This window comes from Cavia porcellus, unplaced genomic scaffold (genome assembly GCF_034190915.1).
Source record: "Cavia porcellus strain 051 isolate PalLab524CR breed Dunkin Hartley unplaced genomic scaffold, mCavPor4.1 scaffold_6, whole genome shotgun sequence".
Lineage (NCBI taxonomy): Eukaryota > Metazoa > Chordata > Mammalia > Rodentia > Caviidae > Cavia > Cavia porcellus.
Window position 1 is genome coordinate 87,848,790 of NW_026947489.1, and position 21,899 is coordinate 87,870,688.

Sequence of the window (21,899 nt, forward strand, 5' to 3'; positions counted from 1 at the left end):
GGAACTGAGACCTGACCAGACTCTGACTTTCATGGCTACTCGATCTTGGACTTACCATTCTCCAGAAATGTAAGAACTAGATGGTTGTTGCTTAAACCACATGGTCTACAGCATTCTGTTACAACAGCCAGAAATGGCCAAGACACTTGTAAAGGCTACAATAAAAAGGTACATATGACAGTAGTGCACAAAGGTGGAGCCATGAGGCCAACTAGAGTGGTCTACACGTTTCTCACAGAAAGCAGGGTAACTGCTTGGACAGGGGGTATCTTCATCAGTTTGACATGAGGTTTGATAGTTTTTCAGAGCACTAATGTCCAGACTCAAATGAAAATGTGGCCTAACCATGGATCTAGGAAACATAAAGTGATAAGTGAGCTGATATCTAAAGGAAACAGGTATAAAGATCTTTAAAAGAGCAAAATTATAGTCTCATATGCCATTAAAAAGCTTTGATTTTTTGCCAGAATTAAATGTATCTCTGAAAACAAGATACATTTAAGATGAAATGATAAAATGTTTAGCCACATTTACTGATGCTGTAAAGATACATTTTTGGAGAACATGGAGTTTAGGATCCAGAAAACTATTATCCTCCCCAATTGTATGCATGTACACTTGATTTAAAAGGAATGAAGCACCCCGTATTTCAGGAAGCATAAACTGTTCCTGGTCTGTTCTCCTAGCTGATGCTGCTCCTGGGGTCTTTGGTGGAGACCACGCCCTGCTTTGCTGATTTTTTTTCTCTCTTGTTTTGCTTTCCTGGGAAATTTCAGAGCTTCCTTTTTTATATACACTCTTTAGTTAAAGAAAATATCATTATCTTTATCTAGGTCCCCAAAGATTTCTAGACTGTCCTACCATAATTCAAAATACAAATCCCTTATTCCAAGATAGTCTTCATTCATTAGGAGGAGGATTATTTTGCTTGTAGAGGATAGAAATTTAACTTAAATTAGCTTATATAAAAATGAGTTCAGTTGCTTATGTAATAAGAATACCCCAGAGGGCTTTATCTGGTCAGATATAAGTAGATACAGGGTTTGGAGTCTATTTCTATTTCTCTTCAAGTCTTGGCTCCAGCATTCCTTGTGTCTTACTTTCCAGATGCACTCTCTTCCTGTGGTAACAAAAGTGGTGTCCTGTGACCCTGGGTTTACACTGTCCTCATAGACTGAGTCGAGAGGAAAATGTATGGTCCTCTTGTCACCAGCACCCGCACAAACCCTTTACAACGGTTTCGATCAGTGCTGTGGGGATGGGAAGCCTGATTCTGAGCTGCTATGCTTGAATATAGCTCATTCTTTTGAAACTCCTGTGGAAATTTGCTTCATATTGGGAAGAAGAAAGAGGTTAGAAACCTAATCTGCCTATGGTAGTTAGAGGTGTGCTTTGGGGAAGTGATAGAATTAGATAAGGTAACCAGGAGGGAGCCCTCGTAATTTAATCATGATGGCTTTATAAAAAATGGGAGAGAGACCAGATTGCACACATCCCTATTTTTTCATGATGTGACATCTACAAGGCTTCAGGATTCTACCAGCAAGAAGGCTGACACTATTGTAGCCCCTCACACTTGGACCTCTGGAACCTTGAGCTATGGCCAGTCTTTTCTTTAAAACTCACCCCGTCTGTTTTACTATGACATCAGCCATGGAAACAGACTAGCACATGGACAAATCCCTATATCTACAGGGACCAAAAGCATCAGATTGGTCTATTGGCAGTGACTCCTCCAAGAAGCTGACTTGTATAAATTTGGCAAAACCAATTCCACATTCCTTTCCCCAACACCACACTTAGAAATGTCATGTAGGCTTGAAGTCAGTCTTGGGACCCAGGAGTGTTTCCACCACTAGCACACCAGAGACACAAAAGCTGCAACACAGGCCTGTTGGTTATTGGTGCATGGTGGCATTTGCCATCCTAGGAGATTAAGTGTTTCCCAAACGATATCCCCACTAGTAACATGTGGGGTAGAGACATTTCCAAAAAGGAAAGTATCAATAGCATACCAAAATGTAACTGGCATCCAGCACGTTTAAAACCTTTTCTTTGCTTTCAGTCCCAAAGGGTAAATTCTGCTTTTTGGGGCAGGGGAGGGGAGTGAAAGTATAGTTTTCCATGCCATTTCATCTGCACATGTCCCAGGGATTTACCTATAATGAGCTTCAGAAAACAGGAAAGAGGGAAAGGAAAACAAGATATTCTTGGCATTTTTAAAGTTTCTTTCCCTAATAGTGATCTCCTAAACTAGGTGAAGATTCTTAACATTGATTTCATTGAACCAAAGTGCTACTCAGAGCACTGTGGACGCCTAATGTGTATTTCTTACCATGACCAATAGTCATTGTAGATCTATTGGATGTGTTATATTTATAGATTTTGTTGGCTGAACTAAAGGTAAAGTAGCCACTATATCGACTAAGTGAACACCTCCTCTTGGGATATCTTAGACTATCTTAAAGTTCAAGAAGTTATATAAATAGAGATACAGGTACCCAGAGTTATCCTTGGCCCTAACTGGAGTCCATAGACCAGATGGAAAAGGAGGTGAAATTTATCTGAATGATCACTACCGTCAGTAAACTATGTTTCCATTTCCTCCCACAATTAGAGAAGCAGATGACTCCTAAAATACGCATATCCCATTATGGCCTAAGAGGAAGGCAATCAGGGTGAGGCACATTTCTTCCTTAACCCGAGTGTATCCACCTGAGCCAATGTTAAGCAACTATTACATAAAAATATAAATATCCTTAAAACCCAAGCAGTTGAACAGTAAAATCTCTCCGTGGAACAAATATACAAAAATAGCAGAGTTTGATGATGGAGAGGAAACACTGCTCAGAAATCAACATTCCAGGGGAGATTGCCATGGCAGTGACCATCCAAGCACACTATACATATGAGTAGAGGAATTGTAGTACAGTGAGTGGTGAGATGCTTCTCTGACCCCAAAAACAACAGAGAACCCAATAAAAAGGCATGCCACCATGAGTCCCCAAAATTAGGAGGAATGTCAGAAACATTTCAGGATTCTCAAGGATAGTACCAGAGTGAAATCTAGAAAATCAGAATGCTTCTTCTAGGAGACATAGTGTATAAGAATTCAAAACACCTAAATTTGAATTCTTCTTGTAAAATATAGCCACAGTTTTAATTACCAATTAGAGCAAACTCTGACATTTATTAAAAATCCACTACCACTTAACCAGCATTAAACCGTGAAAATAATAATGCTGTCCTGTTTGATTCTCTCTTTGCTCTTAATGCAACTCAGTGCTGTACATTCTCTTCCTCGTGTAAGTACATGTAAAAGCCTTGGGTCACCACATGTGAAAGCCTCTTTCTAGTTGCTCAATGCATTAGTCCCTTTGTGGTTTTTGTGCATGCATTGTCCTTTACTCTTACCTGTGTACTACACTTCCTGAAACATGATCCTGTATCTATCATTATGTCCTTGTTTTCTTTAATCCCACCCCATACTGGGTAAGACCAGGACCTCACAGATGCTAGGTGAGTGCTATACCACGGAGATGTAGCCTCAGCATCTTCATTAAAGGTTTATTTTGGCATGAGTCTCACCAAGTTTCCCCAACTGGCCTAGAATCTGTGATTCTCCTTCAACTTCCAGAGTAACTGGGATGGTAGGAGTGTTGCCATGCCTGACTCCTGACATTTTATAAATGATGTTCTCTCTGCCTGGAATGCTGTATAAGCCCTTACCCACTGTTTTGACAACATCTTTTTCATCCTGTAAGAAATAATTTAGTTTTCAGCTTCTAATCTCATGTCCTCCCTGTTCACTGATTTCCATCTTGGCTCAGCCTCAGTTAGTACTAGGTTGAGGCTTTTCTGTATCCTTTGAAGTAACCCTATAACAGCTTTGACACTTATATTGAGTTTACACATTTCACCAATAATACCATGAGTTTTGGGGGATGTAGCTTTTATTCTGATCCTTTTCTACATTTCTGAAGCCTAACATTGTTAGGGGGCTGTCATGCTTTATGTTTGTGTTTCCCAGGCCTCATGAGTTTGCATTGTTCATTTGTGATGGTTCATTGTATAGTGCTCGGATTGATGGTGTCAGTGCTCCACCCACATAGGGGTGGAGCCAGGATGTGATGTAATGGCAGGAAGAAGGTGTGTCTTTCTCTTTGCTGGTTTGATCTTGCTGTGGACGGCTGCCATGAACTGCGGTCCAGCCATGCCCGCCTGCCTTGGAGCCAACTGAGTGTGGACTGAAACCTCCAAAAGCTGTAAGAAATAAACCTTTCCTTTCCCAACTTGGGCATCAGGTATTTTTTCTCAGCAACGAGCATAAAGTAACTAAGACAGGGGCCTAGTAATCATTCACCAAGCACATGATTGATGTAAATAGCTAAAATGTGGTGTTTCAATGCTTTGAAGATGCAAATAGTTCCACAAAATGCTTTAAAATGTATAGATTTTAAACAGTGATATGTAGGCAGACTTTTAGTACTCATGTTATAGTTATACATTGTTTGCAAATAGGAATGTAAGAAGGTAATATAGAAAAACCTAGTTGTTTTATATTTTTTAAACAACTCTCATCAGGCAGGAATTATGCCCCACAGTGGAGTAAAACATATTACCAAAAACTATAATTAATTGATTCTAGATAAAGCAGACACATTGAGTGGCTAATTATGATGTTCATGTCAACAGAGCAATGGCCATTCAGTAGATAAATGAATAGGAAAATATCTCCTCAGCTATATGAGAAAAATATGACCAAAGGAATTCCAACTGAACAAGCAATAAATTATAATAATTTGCAAATCATTTCAAATACTAAAAGTGCAGCATAATTTTCCCAAGAAGAATAAACATTAAAGTAGCATTACATTTTTAAAAATATATACTATATATTTATAATATACACATACATACATTTATGCAAAATTAGTGTGACCCAACAATTAATTGAATATTATGGAAGATGTGAGTCTTGGTGCAATATTGAGCTAATGGTGACATAAAAGTCATAATGTTAATTTTCAGAAGCAAGCCAAACTGCAATTAGATAATGTATACACAGTATTTTCTATTTTTATTGTCTACTATATATTGTGACTAAATATTAAATGTGGGAGCAACATGGAAATATCGTAAATGAATGGCTCACTGAAATATTCTTACTGAATATTTCACTGGACCTAATTTATTAAAAAGAAAGACAGTCCTTCATTAGACTTGATGTTGCCTATCTATAACAATACCAGCACTCTGGGAGGCTGAGACAGGATGGTCTCAATTAGGATAAGACTGGGCAACATAGCAGCTTGGTGAGACTTTGTCTTAAAACAAACATAAAAGGCTTAATTTTCATGAAGCTTAGGGCTAAGACCTAGATTCTGTCTCTAGTACTGCAGTGGAGGGAGATGTCTGGGGTATCAGGGGACAGAAAACAAATACAGGATCATTAGTCACATTTCATAACCCAAATACTGGCCTTTCCCAAATTTAATATTGCCAGACTTGCTTTCTAAATTCAAATTAAGTATTTACAAAGCTCCAATGTGAGCAAGTAATTATGTAGAATGTAAAGATAAATAAGACATAATCCTGTCTCAAGTGGCACATAGATAAGAAAAAGAGATGAACGCATTCATGGGTTTATTTCAATAAGCATGCATCAAACATCTTCTGTTTCCAAGGCACTGTCTTAGTATTCAAATCAGAAAAGTAAAATTATTCAGTTACTGGATTTGCTACTCTGATTAGATTGTGACACGTGTATTGTATAGCCAGTTGGCTAATGGTGATTCCTTTTATAGTGTCTTATTTAAGGTCCCAAAGAAAAGACTTTGGGATCATAAAATCTAGCACTCATCAGGACATGGATGAACTCAAAGAAAAGGAAATAGGTTTTGTGATTAATGCTAAAGCCTACATGGATCTGAGTAATGTCTACCATAATCATCAATGACTATGGATCTAAATCACTGCAAATGTTTTACAAACAGAATATATCTTGTACCAATGCATTTAAAGTTTAGTGGTCAATAAGCATAGAGATAGGCAGGTCTGAATAACAAGCTCACTAGAACTACAAAGCTCAGTGCTGCAAAACAAAGATTAATACAATACGTAGTTAAGCCCGAGCTAAGATAACATTAGTCCTGTAATCTTTATGGCTTAACACAATAAAGATTTATTGCTTGTTCATACAAATTCTGATCTGAATTGAAAGAAAGGATTCCTAGGGAGCTGTCTTGCTCCAAGTGGCTCTGTGATTTATGCTGGTTTGAACTGGGTAGGCTGCCATGTCAACTGGCCTAATAAGTAATATGACATGCTTAAGTTCGGAGTTGCTAAGAAATACAGTGATACTTGATTATTCAATACACGGTGAATATTGACATAACATTGACAATTAATGTCATGCCAAAAACAAATGGGATGCACAAGTAATTGCTTTGTTGAAATGGCAGCGATAAGCATAAAAGTATATTTATACGAAGTTTTTAGAGCAGCCAAATTCAGAGAAATACGAAGTGAAGTTGTAATTAATTTGACTGGAAATAATGGGGAAAAAGGGTAGTTGTTTTCTAATGATTGCATATTTTCAGTTCTGCAAGATGAAAGGTTCTTGAGACCTGCTTCACATTAGTGTAAATAAAAATCCCATAATCCAGGTCCTATGAAGTCATTCCTGCATCAGTTAGTAAATGTCACAGCAATCAAAAATAAATCCTGTATCTCAACCTCACATCTTCAAAAAGAAAAATGCTTGCTGCAAAAAAAACCTCACTGATCAAACCAATCAATATCATATGTCTTAAAGAGAATGATTTGTTTCCATGTGATTTGAGCAGTAAGTAATGGTGCATAGTATTATTTTTACAAAGCACAGAAACCAATCATTAGTAGCTCCTTTTTATTTTGGTAACTTACCTTTAGGTCCTCTCTAAAATACTTGATAACATCCATGAATAGGTATGTTTTAGAGGAAGAATGGGAAAGGTTCAAATGGGTAATGTAAAAATTACACCAAAATTACTTCTAACCAAGATCTAAGAGGATGGAGGGAAGGCAAGGAGGGGTTATGAAATACTTGGAAATAAGCAAGAGTGCTTGCTTTGGCATCACATTCACTAAAACTGGAAATAAATAGGAATAGTCACATAAACAAACCACACTCTCCTGATAAAGTGGTAACAGGAAGGAACGAGCCAGTGACTTAGACAGAAACTAGCACCATGGACAGGGATCCACTCACCAGCAAAGCGCAGTAGCCAAGAAGAAATGTAAGGATTGTGACCACTGTCAAATTGCAGTGAGGTCGAAAGAAAGTGGAAAATGCTTCCCAGTATTCCACCAATGGCCAAATTCAAATATAATTCAGAGTAAAAGAAAATATTGTAATTTAATTTAAACATGTGGTCCTCCTGGATCAGAGAGCAGAGCAGACAAGAGCAGAAAAAGTTGAGGGAAAGCAAGAAGCAGCTAGAAAATAAGCAACCAAAGATGCATGGAGAAACACAGTGATAAATCACTTTCAAGTGTCAATGCTACTTAAAATTTTGACAGGTAAGTCGATCTATTACATGTCAGCCAGTTCACAGGTCATAAATTCACCAGCTCCCACATTACCAGTGGTGGAGGTGGGGTGTATACAGACAGAGTTTGTACCAAGGAATTCTTGAGTTCTTGTGTCCCCAGATTTTCTCTGAAAAGTAGAGAGCATTTTCACTACCATATTTTCTTTTAGCAAAGTCTGAGCGGCTTTTCTTATAATTGTATTGTCCATAACATAAAACATTTTTGCAAGGATTCTTTTCACTTCTTTTTCTTTACTGCAGAACCGAGGATTGAACCCATGGCCTTTGCATTGTGCTACCTCTCTAGATTTTCATCATTTTAGTAAGATTTTATTCACTGATTCATTCAACAAATACTATGGTTTCCTGGGCCTGCACTAGGTACTGGAAATACTTTGGGTAACATGAAATGAGCATCCTCTATAATGAAAAACTTACAAAAATTGTGCTTGGCCCAGAGGTTCTTAAATCAGTTTCAATACTGGAATCATCTGAGGAGGGTGATCAAACAGATGATCAAGCATCATCTTGTGTGTTGCTTTATGTACAAGAAACATTCATCTAAAGAGGGACTCAGGTCTTAGTTTTTCTATGATGCCACTGACAATTTTAGTTTATAATTATATAGTAAATACCAGCTTAATTTTCTAAAGGATTTCTTTTGCTTTATTTGGTTTTAGGGAGTAAGGCATCAACCCTAGGATATAGGTCTACAGAAATTATATGTTTAATAAAAGTTACAAAGGTTCATAATTTTTAAATAATATGTTAAATATTCTGGGTACCTGGGAGGTTTATCAGCAGATCAGACCCTCTAAATAGTAGGGACTCATACAAAGTTATTGTCTGCCTTGCTGAAACCTGGCTTCACATTTACAAAACAGAAAAATCCTGAAGATACATTAATGGTCATTAATTATACTTATAGGGGTATTTTATTAGGACATAAAAACTTATTGTGGAAGGTCTTCAGGAAAAAATCACTCACAAACATTAAATGTTTGTCCATTTAGTGAATTATCACATTTATGAAACCCTATACAGGAAATAGATTATGATGTGTTTATTAAAGATAGCACTAAGTGTTTAGAAACTTCTCATAAGAATGTAGAATGGTCCAGCCACTTTGAAAACTAGGGTGACAGGTCCTTACACAAGCACAGAGTCACCACATGACCCAGTAACTCTATTGCTAATTATATACTTAAGATAAATTCAAACATGCCCTCCCAAAAGCTCATATGCAAATAATTGTGATAACATCATTCACAACAGGCAAAACGTAGAAATAACTTATCCCCATAACTGATGAAAAACAAAATATGTGGTAGATCCACACAATGAAATAGTTTGTGGCAATAAAAAGCAGTACATCCTGTGACATAAATAAATCTTGAAGACATATTGCTAAATGAAAGAAGCAGATCACAAGTTAGTATAGACTTATTATCATGTCTTAGCTACATCAAATAGTAATATACAAGGTGTTAAAAGTGTACACAATAGGCACTATAGCAAATAGGCAAAATACACTAAATTGGTAGGAGTAAGTGTTACAGAATATTTTAACAATAATGAAAATTTATGAAATTGAGACAATAGATAACTCTGCTAACACACTAAACAATATTAAATTATATAATTTAAGTGGAGAATTGCATGGCATATAAATTATATCTCAATAAAACTATTTTTTCCATAAATATAGTAATATTTTTCTGAGTGAATTAGTAACACCTGTTTAATTCCCACTTCACCTCCTTTATTTAGAGATCTTCATTACAATGTCTATTTTTACAGATAAATTGCCAGCAAATTTATCTCTTTGCACAACAAATGACACAAAGAAAATTGTAACTGGACCTTACCAAGTGCATAGCTTCTGTGCCCGGGCCTATAATAAAATTTATAGCACCACACTCTGCATCTACTGAGCCCTTCTCCTGGGCTCCCACACAAGTGGGGCACAAGCTCAGAGCAATTTTCCCTTTTTCAACTTTTTTTTATCAAGGAACATCTCACGTTCTACTCAAAAACAGCCTCAAAAGACCTAAGATCTAACGTTCTACTTTGTAACCAAATGCTATGTAGAAATCACTGGTTATTGCTTGATAAGGCCCTAATAGGAAGCCTGCTGAGTGGGAAACTGTCTGCCTGTACCTATCTTTTGCGATCCTAAAGTTTATGTCATATGATGGAAGAAAAAGACAAAGAGAATACCAAAGTATAACCCAGCTCGAAGAGGAAGAAAAAACTCTGTACCAAGTGGATTCATTTCTTTACTAAATCCTAAATACCTCACATGTGACCTATGAAGTGCTGATTTTGTAGTTTAAATCTTAAAAGAGCAAAATTGTTTCTTTTATTTGTGGGTTGTTGAAACTCCATCTCCCTCCTGAAACTCCATCTCCCTCCTCCTTTAACCACCTACTGCTCAAATTTCAGGACCTTGATTTTAATTAAGTTGACTTTATGTTGATCGGTGGTCACCTAAGTTCATCTGCTCATCTACCAAAATGTCCCACATCACTCACCATGGACGTCAATGTGCGTGATGAACTAGGATTACCTAGGAGTCATCAGGTTATCAGACCATGGACAGCTCCCTCCTTGACAGAGAAAATCAAAATACATTAAAATGAACTTAGTATATTGTATTGAGATAAAAATATAAAAAAGAACTATCCGTAGATACATACAACACCCTAAGTGTCATCAAGGGTAGGGAAAAATATTTTTTGGCCCAGCTTGAAATGGAATAGAATTGTCAATCAGAAATTCCAGTAACACAACAGAGATTGGGTGAAGATAACATAAATTGACAGATGCAAAGTCAGAAAATTGCTTCCTAACCTAAACACAGGAAATCAAATTCTTGTTCATTTTGATCTTTGATTTGAGAGAGAAGATGAAGCCCTCCTGTAAAGATCAGTACAAATGCCTTTAAGTGGCCCCTGATTGCACTGTGAAAAGAACCTACGCTCTGGATATCACACATTGGATCCCTGAGAGCCCCAGAGCTGAAGGACAATTTCAGCTACTTGGCATTGCTAACTAGAGAGCTAAATTAATACAATAGAAACTGTTGCTCAAAATAAAACATCTGGGACAATATTGCCCCATAGCAACACACAGTTATTCCATGAATAGATTGGAAGTTATTTTTCAAAGTTGTAGCTGAGTGAAGTTAGGTGTGTCTAAAATTAAACTGAGATCTTCACTTCTTATCTAAATTTTATGTTCAAGAGATCATTCTAAGATCTGTAGTTTCATTTTCTTTTGTCCTACAGGGGATGAGAAGAAACAAATCCACAGAGCAGGCAGGATTCATGCTCTTGGGATGGGATGATTTGATTTGGGAAGGTGGGAGGTATCCTAGGACTAAAGGTATTTTGTTGGCTTTGTGGCAGCAGCTCAGTTATCTCTTCCTTCATAACCTGCCATAAGGTATGTGAAGAGAGTTCTTTTCTTTCTCTCCTGAGACCTAATTTTGAGGAGCAAACTGAAAAAAAATGTGTAAAATACAGAAATACTTTGAAGTAGACTTTCATGTGCTAACTCCCATCTGCTCCTTCTCCTCCCTCACGTCTATGCACATAGCTACTTATTGAGAAGTACAGTCCTTTTGCTAAGATTACACAAAGATTGTAAGATGTCACATTAGAATTTGTACTGAGGTCAATTGGATATCGAAGACTAGTCTCTACATAACAAATTGCAAATTGATTGAAAACTTTTGTTCCTTTTATCTCAATGCCATGAATTAGATTAAGGAACTCTGCTTTTTAGACCCATCACATCCTTCAGGAAACTCCAGACCTTGACTCGAAAAGCCCTAGAAAGTGATAGCCAACTCTTTTGATGATACCAAGGAGCTGATTGCAGTACACATGCTGTAGGTTCACTACTGCTGCTGTGGAACAGAGAAAACAATCTCTGGTCAAAGCCTCTGCACATTGAGTTTACAACCCATGTGAGTGTCTCAGAGACAGACCACGGAATGCCTAGAGAAGTGGACTGCTTTACTGGGCATAACACTTCTTTTACATCTTGTATGCACGCGAGATGAAAGGCAGGTGATCCAAAGAAGAAAAGAGAGAAATTAATATCTATAGAGCATTCACTCTGTGCTAACATCTACTTGTTGTTTTGAGTTTGGGTTAAACTTCCCAGAAGCCCCACTCTTGGCCACAATCTGCAGAAGACTTAAGACGATCTAGCTGATCAGTGATGTTGCAAAGACAGAAGGCTGCCTTATACTCAGATAATGACTGGCAGGATGTTTGAAGACTGATTTGCCATGGGTTAGATTGGAATTCACACCATATCCCTGGGCATTAAGTCTTAAGTCTGGGAACACATAGGCAACCAACCATATGTAACCCAGAATAACCTTACCTAGGATCATGTTTCCAGCTAAAGATAAAACAGAGAGAACATAAGCAAAGAATTGTATGGATTACAGTTGAGGCAGCAATAGTTTCTGTCAAATGAACATGACATGGGATAGGAAACCGGCAATCCTTTTCCAAAGTGTTTATACCTTACTTAAGTACACAAACTTATTTCAATAGAACTTACTCTTTAAATTTAAAGCTTGATTCTGCTTTTATAAAACCATTTTAGCTTTCCCCCTCAGCACATTTTCTAACAAACTTTGTCCATTTAAAGATGGACTGAAACTTGGAAAACAATCACTATCCTTTAATGGAAATTTTATTGACTTTGGAATTAAACAATTTTGAGTGCAAATTTACACTGAGAATGACAACCCAAAACTGGGGATTATCCCCAGGCTGACTGTTCCCACCTTGAAAGTAGCTGGAAAACACATAGTTCAGAGATTTAATGTGCATAATGAGTTTTATGCATTATTGTTCTTCCTGGAAAAAAATTAAAAATAAATTACATGGTTGATAAAGTTGGACAATACAATTTGGCAACCAAATGTATGATGCCTTTTTTTGTTTGTAGTTTATAATTGCCTCTTGGACCATGCCAAAGAAATTATCTCTGGTACTTTGCATGATGGGAATTAAGACAATATGGGCATCAACACAAAAGAATAAGGATGTGCCTCCGTTTTGAAAGACAGCACAATTTTGACTACTTTGGTGCTAGAATATTTGCTTGAAAAGCTGTCTTTGTGCTTTTAGCCACTTTGAGCTCCCAGATGGAGGCTCAGTGACAGATGAATCCTTGCAGATCTGCCTCCAAGGAACCAATCTGAGGACCCTTGCAAACAGGTACAACTTAGCCAGCAAGATGTTACTAAGCGCAAGACTCTCAATGTGCAAGCATGGTGCTTCCCTCAGGCTGAAAAGGTTTTTCTGCCTTTATTCTTCTTCCCAGGGATTGAGACACAGATCTATCTGTTTGAAGAAACTACATAAGCTAGCCAAAGAGATTCGAGACCACATCACTGCAATCACAGCAGAGCCTTCCTTGTTCCTGGTTTGCTGAGTAACCAAGATGGCTCCCATGTGACAAGAAGCTGTTGCACACAGGTGGTGAGACCATGTCCCCAGATTACTCAGAGGCTGCCAGTGGAAGAAGTTAGAAAGGTGGGGGAGTCAGGAAGTTAAATGACCCACACTTCCTCTGAGGGAGGTACAGGGTGACAATAAGCTTGGTAAAAAATCTCAGCACACATCACTACAGCAAGCAAACAGCAAATGACAGCCAAATTTCACCTTTGTGACGGTGGCCCCTGACAGCACTCTTGAGATTCACTTCCAAGCTTCAAAAGGCTCGAGTCAGACATTAAAAAGAAAGGACTGACCAGACTTGCTAATAAATAATGAGAAATCTTTTATGTGCATAATATCATAGTTCACTGTATAAAGATTTCTGTCCAGTCCGTCATTTGTCTCCATGGAGGTTTTATTATCATTGCTCCTAACTTCAGAGATGCAGAAAGCAACACCTCAAGAGAGTCAGGGACTCTTTTAGTTAAGCCGAACTGGAAGAGCTGAAATACAAAGCTCTGGATGTCCGTACTTGGCTACTTTCCCTCTAAATTTTACTACTGTGGTCAAGGCTGCAGCTACCCGTCCAACCCGATGGCTGCTCCTGGAAGCTTTCTAAAAACAATAGCAATTCTTTGTAATAGTAGTAGAATAACAACAACAACAACAATAATAATAATAGTAGTCCTCATTTGCTATATGTTTATTGTATACCAGACCAAGTATTCTACACTATATATCAAACATCTCAATCTCCAAAGCACCATCGAAAATGGATGTGATCATTACATATAATTTAGAAATTTATACTGAATGAGATTTATCTAGAGGTACAGTGTAGTTTTATAGAAAAATATTCTGAAGTCTTTTGAGATCAGGGAGCAAAGGTTCTACTGTAGGCTGATGGATTCCAGGGTTCAGGAGTATGAATCTTAAATTCCCACAACCAAGACACACTCCACACTTCTCCTGGTGCCCCAACACAGGGGTGTTTTTCTCTCATCACAGGGTCCCAACTCCCTGTCCTGTGCCTTCCCCTTAGGTTCCCACTTTCCTGTGATCCGCACATATGGGAAGTGCCTGGGAAATTAAGGAGTAGTCGCAGATATACAGACCTGGGTTTTCCAAAACCTCCCCACAACAAAATAATGGTGTTGCTTTACCTCCTCTGCTGTGCAGCAAATATTTTTCTCCTTTTTCTTTACCAGGTTGCTATATACCTGTCTGCGGGATCCATGGGCTCAATAAAATAGCCCCCAAACAACGTAAAAAACAATGCCAGCCTAAAATGAAGTTGTAGAAAGCGCAATACTGCTGGCTTTGAGGGATTCCCTGAACTGTTTTTCTTCTGGGTGCCTTTATTGCTTATTCTTCCCTGTGAACCTTTGATCCTTGATGGCTGGTTCAGCAATTATTCTCCTTTAGGGTGTCACCAGTGGATCTAGACAATCTCAGGGTTCTGACGTTTTAATGAATGTAACTTTGTGACTTCCTTGTATATTTTTTCTACTCCTCCCATTTACTAAAGGGTAGGAGTCACAATAAGTATTATTATGAACTATATTTTCCTATGGGTTACCGTATTTGGAGCATGGACACCACGGCAGATAATATGGGTTTGAGGAAAGACATCTTAGAATCCAGCAGCAGAGTTGAGTAATCTCGTATCAAAGGTTCTGGGTGCCAGTTTTTTCCCTGTGAATATCTGTCTTGTTTTGTTCAGAAAATATACATGGAGGTGTTCCCTTGTCAGGCGTTGTGCTACTAGGTACATAAATGGCTCAATTTGGTTTTCCTCCTCTTTACCTGAAATGGTCAGTCTGAGAATTCTCCCAGGATTCCTTGCAGCTCTCACATTGCTGGCTTCATGGTTGGAAATGCAGTGATGATAAGAACTGTATGCAGTTTTTGTGTTACATGGGGCTGCATTTATCTCACAGTGGAGGAAACAGTAGAAGACAAGCTTGATAAGAATGCTGTGGAGATAAGGAAACAGGTGAACTTCCGTCCTGCAGTCTCACCCTCATTGACACAATGGGTCTACCCCATGGTAAAAGCAAAATATGACCATCATCACCTTGAGTCTGACAGTGAGCAGAGAGGCTTAAAGATCCACGTCCTCTGCTGGGGAACTGGGGAGTCCACAATAGGAGGTTTAGAGGGCACTCCCGATACTGAATTATCATTTTAATGATGTGATCTTCATTTTCTCATTCTCCTGCTAGTCCTTTTGTTTAGTATCCAAGCAGTTCTTTCCCATATTAATATGCAGAAAAGAAATCTAGCAAATCTTCCAGCCTATTTGTTGCTCCCTCCCTGACTTTCACTTCAAATTCGCAGTATTTTTTCTGCTTTTATCTTCTAATTCTAAATGCACAAGTAAAGCTCTTTCTATTTCCTGGCTTTCCGTCCAACCCATCTTTCTCCTTCTGTCCCCCACGGAGCTCCCCTTTCATCGCACACTTCCTGTTTGAACTTCTAAGTCGTTTACACCTCACTTTCTTTTGCCGACAGGTGGCACCCTACTCACTGCTGAAAGCCCAATCTATGACTTTAATTCTCCAAAATAATTACTCAGACCTTTTCCAAGCTTATGTATCTTACTTCTACCTGTATCTGAATTGAAATAAACTTATTAATTTATCATTGGATACCAAACAGGCATTTAAGAAGCTGATGATATTGAAAAACCATGTTTTTAACTTTCTCTCAGCTTAGTATCTCGCATTTCAAATACCCTTAACCTTGATTTCAATATGCATATGATGTGTGTGTAATTTAGTTTTGTTTATTTTCATGAAACAATATTTATAATGCTTTGTCTCTCTGAATGTTTAATTTTTGATCCCAAGTGTGTAAAACTGGTGATTGCCAGCCCAATAAGATGATTTCATACCTTGGTAATCGTCAATACAGAACTTTGGGAATACTGCTGTCCTACGAAAGGTAGACAAGTGACCCCTTGCTGTCAGAAGTGGTCTCTGTGATCTTCTTAGAAATCAGACTCTGAAGTCCTATCTTGATCTACCAGAATGGAGTCCACATTTTAACAGTCTTTACTGCTTCCCACGTTCAGTAAAATGTAAAAAGCACCAGGGAAAGAAACATGTTAAAACCCAGGAGGCACTCAATGGATAGATGCTTAGAGGTGAAAAAAAGGAGGAAAAGCCAAGCACTTTGATGGGGCCCAGGCCATGGACTGGCTCACCCAGCTCCTTATATCAACCTCCCCAGAGACTCAGTTAGCTACTCTTGTTTTCATTTTCTGGGAGGAGCAGACAGACACTGAGGAAGGTTAAAAATCTTAGCCTAGGTCACACAATTAGTAAAAGATAAAACCACAGACTGGGAAAACATATTTTCAAAACACATTTCCACTATGTAGCCCATATCTGAGATAGTCAAAAATAAAACTTAGCAAAAAGAGTAACTCAGTCAACTCATTCAAAAAGAATAGCTCATTCAAAAAGAATAACTCAGTTAAAGTGAGATAACACCTTATCTCAGGGGATTGAAAAAATACCAACTACCACTCACTGTCCTTTAAAATGACTAAAACACTGTGGCAAAACTCATTGTTGGAAAGGGTGGGGAACAGGAACTGCCATTAATGACTGACAGAAATGAAAGACGGCAATTCACCATGGCTTTCTCACACAACCCCGCAATCACACTTCTAGATATTTGCACAAAGGAGCTGAAAACTCCTTTCCACATGCAAAAGTTCATACTCACGCACATGGATGTTTATCACAGCCTTATTCACAAGGGACCAAACTCAGAGGCATCCAGAGTGTCCCTCAGAAGGCGAATGAATAACCAAACTCTGCACTTGCAGAAAATGGGTTATTATTCAGTGGTTAAAAATGAATGCCCACTCAAGCCATGAGAACACACAAAGAAGGCAGACAGAAGAGGCAGTATATGATTTTAATACCATGGCACTTACAAATAGGTGAAATTATGATGCTAGAAGTTTCAGTGGCTTCCAGGAGTTCTAGAGCAGAGGGAAAAATGAATAGATGGATGAAAAGATAGACTGTTGGTGGCGAAGCTTCTCTATGATACTATAAAGGGAAGACATACATTTGTTGAAACCCACAGGAAGAGTGAACACAGATATCATCTATGGACTCAAGTGAATAATTTTTCATGACCATTGGATTGTAGATTCTCAAAAACACTATGCATAAATGTTAATGATAGGAAAAACTGTGTAGGGAATAGGAAAGAAAATAGGGAATTTTCCATACATTCTGTGGTCCAGTTGCTTCTGTAAATTTAAAACTGCTCTTTTGAAAAACTAAAGTGTATTTGAAAAATTTGGGGCAAAGATAGCATTTGAGCACAAATCTGCCTCATATGAGATACAGTGCTGCAGGAAGATACAAAAAGGACAAGTGAACTTCAGGTAGTGAGAGTTAAGCTTCCCCCAGGTGAGAGATGGTACAAGGTGAGTGGTTCGGTCTTACTCCTAATGTTTCTAGGTTTTGTAAAATAAATTTCCTCTGAATTAATAGTAATGCAAATTACGAGTGAACACCCATGAATTAAATCTCGATTAGAAATAAAGAAACCAACACTACACATACTCTTCTAGAAAGTAAAAGAAGCACTTCTGTAGCTCATTTTATGATTCACCGATTTCAAATTCTAAGGCAATTATAAGACAAAAAAGCTAAGTGTGATTCAAAGAATCGTGACCTTTCCTAATTTTTTCTACAGATGCTCAACCACTATTCAGGAAGTCTGACTTGGACTCCTGTGAATTTCCAGCAAAATAAACTCAATTACCAATGGAAAAATAGAAGGAACAGCAAGAATGACAGCACCAATAAAACCTGTGAGTCCGCAATTTATGAGAGCAAGCCAGTGTGTGAATAGCGTACACCTCTTGTGCCACCAGCCACAGCCCATCATCACTGACACACGGCCTCTCCCGCCAGCCAGCTGGGAAGGGTGCTCCCGAAAAGCTCCTGCATGACAAGACACTGAGTCCCTGAGAAGATGAAGACACTCCTGCGGCAGAGCTCTCTGGGCCTGACCACCAACACCCACTTCTTTCACCTTGCAGTTCGTGGTCTTGTCTCTAGGAATTATTTCAATTCCGATTGTCTATGAAGAAATTAAACTAAAAGTTTATAGCAATTATTTTTGCATGAACTCAGAAGAACATCAGAGGAACCTGATGATACATACATTATAAAAGTTTATAATATTATATTATTGAACTGCAGAAAAAAATAAAGCAGAAGAACTCCTTTCACCAATTTGTGTCTTCCTGGGGTATCGGTAAGGAATTGTGAATGACTGGGTTTCTGTATTTTACTCTACTACATGGAAAGAGAAAGTTACTTCTTAGTAACTGAGTTTACCTCTTGGAAGTTACTCTGTTTAAGCTATATGCATACAGCACTTCCAGGACTGGGGCTTACACTCAGATCTTTGGAAGCTTTTCCCCCATCTTTCTGACTTAACTAGGATCTTTTCTGGTGCTGTTTCCCAAACGAATCTTCTTGCCTTTCTGAATGTCTATTGTTGACCTTCATGACTTTAGTTTACAAGTTGAATATCACTCACTCAATATGCTTAACATCTGAAGAGTTTCGAATTTCAAACTTTCTTTTTTGAATTTGGGAGTACTTGTGTATATAAGGTGTGGTCAAAATACACAGTGACTATGAATGTTAGAGTTATTACCATAAAAAACATATTGCCAGTAGTCTCGCTCAAAATGCATCCCGTGCTTCAAAGATGCTTTTTATGTTAAATTTATTGGGACAAGTTAGACATACATAGTAATCATATTATCACTGCGAATTTCTACCTGATATTTTGGTTACTCTTTCTTTCCCATTTCCCTCCCTTCCCTTCTATCCTTTTCCTCTCTTATTTACAGTGCTTTGTTTCCATTTTATGCCTCTTTTTTTCCCTCTCAATTCCTTCCTTTCCCCTCCCCCTCTCTAGCTCCTCTTTCCTCTTTGCTCAGATGCAAAATCTGAACCTCTCCAAGAGAGGGAAACCCTTAGAGCTCACTTCTATCTGAATTTGCTAAGAGTGAGGATCTATCTCCAATGGCCTGTGAAGCCCACCAAGACCCATCCTAAGCCAGCTGTAAGTCAAAGTTCTCTTGAGCTCTATTTCAGTTCAAGAGTTCATAGGCACACTGTAGGTACACTGTGAAAATATACCATGTACTGTCACCTAGAATCCCTCCTTAACCCTGTGAGCAGGACATAAATATCTGAACCTTTGTGATCCTCTTGTCATCTGGCACCTGCCATCCATGATCCAAGTGACAAAGGGCAGAGCGCTTTAGGGCCAGTTCAGCATGGCTCATTTACAGGGACACCCTATGCCCTGCATGCCTCAGCAGGAAGTGATTCCAACAGGGATGGCATAAGAGCGCCCTCTAGTGACAACCAAACTGTGTCCCATAGTCTGCGGCATGAGTTTGGTGCCATTATTTTGGTCCACTGAAAACAAAATCACTTAAACTAATTATCTAATATCTGAGGCTCCATACCCAGGCAAGGACAGTTTCTCCCTTGGTGAACCAAGTATTGAAGACTTTCAGAATTCATCAGTCCTCTTCTTCACCTGCAAAAGTCTTCTGGTGCTCTTTTATTAAAATAGATTGATGGAGATAAAATTAGACAATATAAAAGATCATCTATGATATGCAAACAAGTCCGTGTTTTACTTCAGCATATTTACAGAATTCTGCAGCCATCACTACAATCTCATTTTAGAATAATTTCATTACCCCACAAGAAACTGCTTGCATTTCCTCTCTGTTCTTATCCCCAGCCCACGGTAACCACTAATCAAGTCTCTGTCTCCACATAGTTGCATGTTCCAGACGTTTCTCACAAACAGAATCACGGAGATGTGGTCTTTCATGACTGGCGTTGCTTTCTTGACATAACGCTTTGGAGGTTCACATCCGCTGAAGCAAGAATCCAGGCCTCTTTCCTTTATGTTCAGACAGTGTCCATCATACAGATATACATCATTTGTTTACCTATTCATTCCACGATTCTCTTTGAATAACAATATTTATAAGCAGAGCCTTCAATGGAGTCAACACCAGGCACGAATTTTAAGTTGACTCTGAAGAACTCAAAAGTAGACTTCCAGAGGTGGCTGACATGAATGCTATCCTTTGGTGAGAAGGTCACAAGGATGAAAAAACTACCCCGCTTCACCTTTGCAGCAACAGTGAAGGCATTTGGTCTCTGCCACATCCATTACCTTACAGTCCTTACTGTGAATCTCCCCTCAGGGCTCAAGAGATTTAACAGTGTGTTATATCAAAATGGATGTGACACCTGGTATTTCTTGCACCCTTTATCTGAACACTCTTGATTGTCTTCTGAATGTTACCCACGGGCCACCACTAACAAGTGGGTATTTGACATCTCTGAAGTGGAGATCCTGGGTTGGACCTGTCCATCCATGTAGCATCTACCCCTTCCACCCTCTGGAAAGGATTTGAAAGACTACTCACTTGCTCAATCTAGGATTTGCCACATTTGCTAATACACACTAGAACTCTAGCATGCATTTTTATATTTAAATTCTCTAACAGGCCTATTCTACAATATAATAGAAGTGACCCTCAATGAATAGAGTGTTTAGCACAGTCCCTGGAGGCCCCAATAGTCTTCACATAGCTGTAGACTTCATGCAACTGCTGGGCTTCCCCGGGCACATCCTGGTAAAGCCCTGCCTCACACATTTAAGGTGTACCTCTTGCTCAGCACTGCTGCCTTTTATCTGAAAGCAGGATCCCAGTTTTCCCGAGATAGAATATCCTCACTTATTCTTACTGTTTCAGTTTTGTACAATGTGGACAGCTAGGCTAGTAATGCCAAAGGGTCCTGTCTTACTGAAAAAGGGTGATGTGTTCAGGACACAATACAAATTGCAGCTTGTCATAATTGTACCAAAGCCTGTAGTGCTTATATAAGCAAACAAAGAACTGTTTCTTTGTAAGAAAATATTTATTGAATATTTAAGACCTGGATAATGGCTCTTGCCTACTATGCTGTAGTTTCACTTTGAACTGGAAATCAAAATATCAGACAACTGTGCTTTTCTGTTGTTGTTATTTAATAGATTCACTAACATTAAATAAAGTGGGTTCACTAACATTAAATAAAGTGGGTTAACATTAAATAAAGAAACATAAATGATTCTTGCTTCAGTTTTTCTGTTTTCCAAGGTGATATTGAAAAAGAGAGCTGCCCTCTGAACAAGGCTGTGGGCAGCACCAGCACTGATCACAGAGCAGGCTACAGCTCCGTGTAACATGCTATCGGGGACTCATCTAAAAGTGAGCTCAGTTGCCTTAACGGCAAGTGGGGAGGAAACTGTTTGTCTGTCATTTTTGCTGGAACTGATGAGAAGGATGATTGATGGGTACAGTTTTAGGATGGCAAGAGACAGGGATTTCAAACATCGGGCTATATTCTGAAGTCAAACAAGACTTGGATGGATTGCGTTGCCAGGACCCTCTCTGTATCTCAATGAAGGGCTTTGGCGCGATAATGGAAAACTTCAGGGCAGCCCAAGTGGCTCGGATTTTTCTTTCAAGGGCAATAGCTGTGACTAGAAATCTAATAGCAATCAAAAGCCAGTCCCAGGGGGCGAATTCTTTTCCTTCAGTGTTGCTGAACAATAGCAGCTGCCCCTTGAATGCCTGAGAGCTGATGAATGACCAAGGTGGCTGCAGTGCTCTATGACTTCTCAGCCATTTCTGACATTTAGAAAAAAAGCAGAGACATGTGGTAAGCAAGTCTAGAGCCGGGGAAATGGAAACAACTGGAGACCGTACTCATCAATGAAATACATC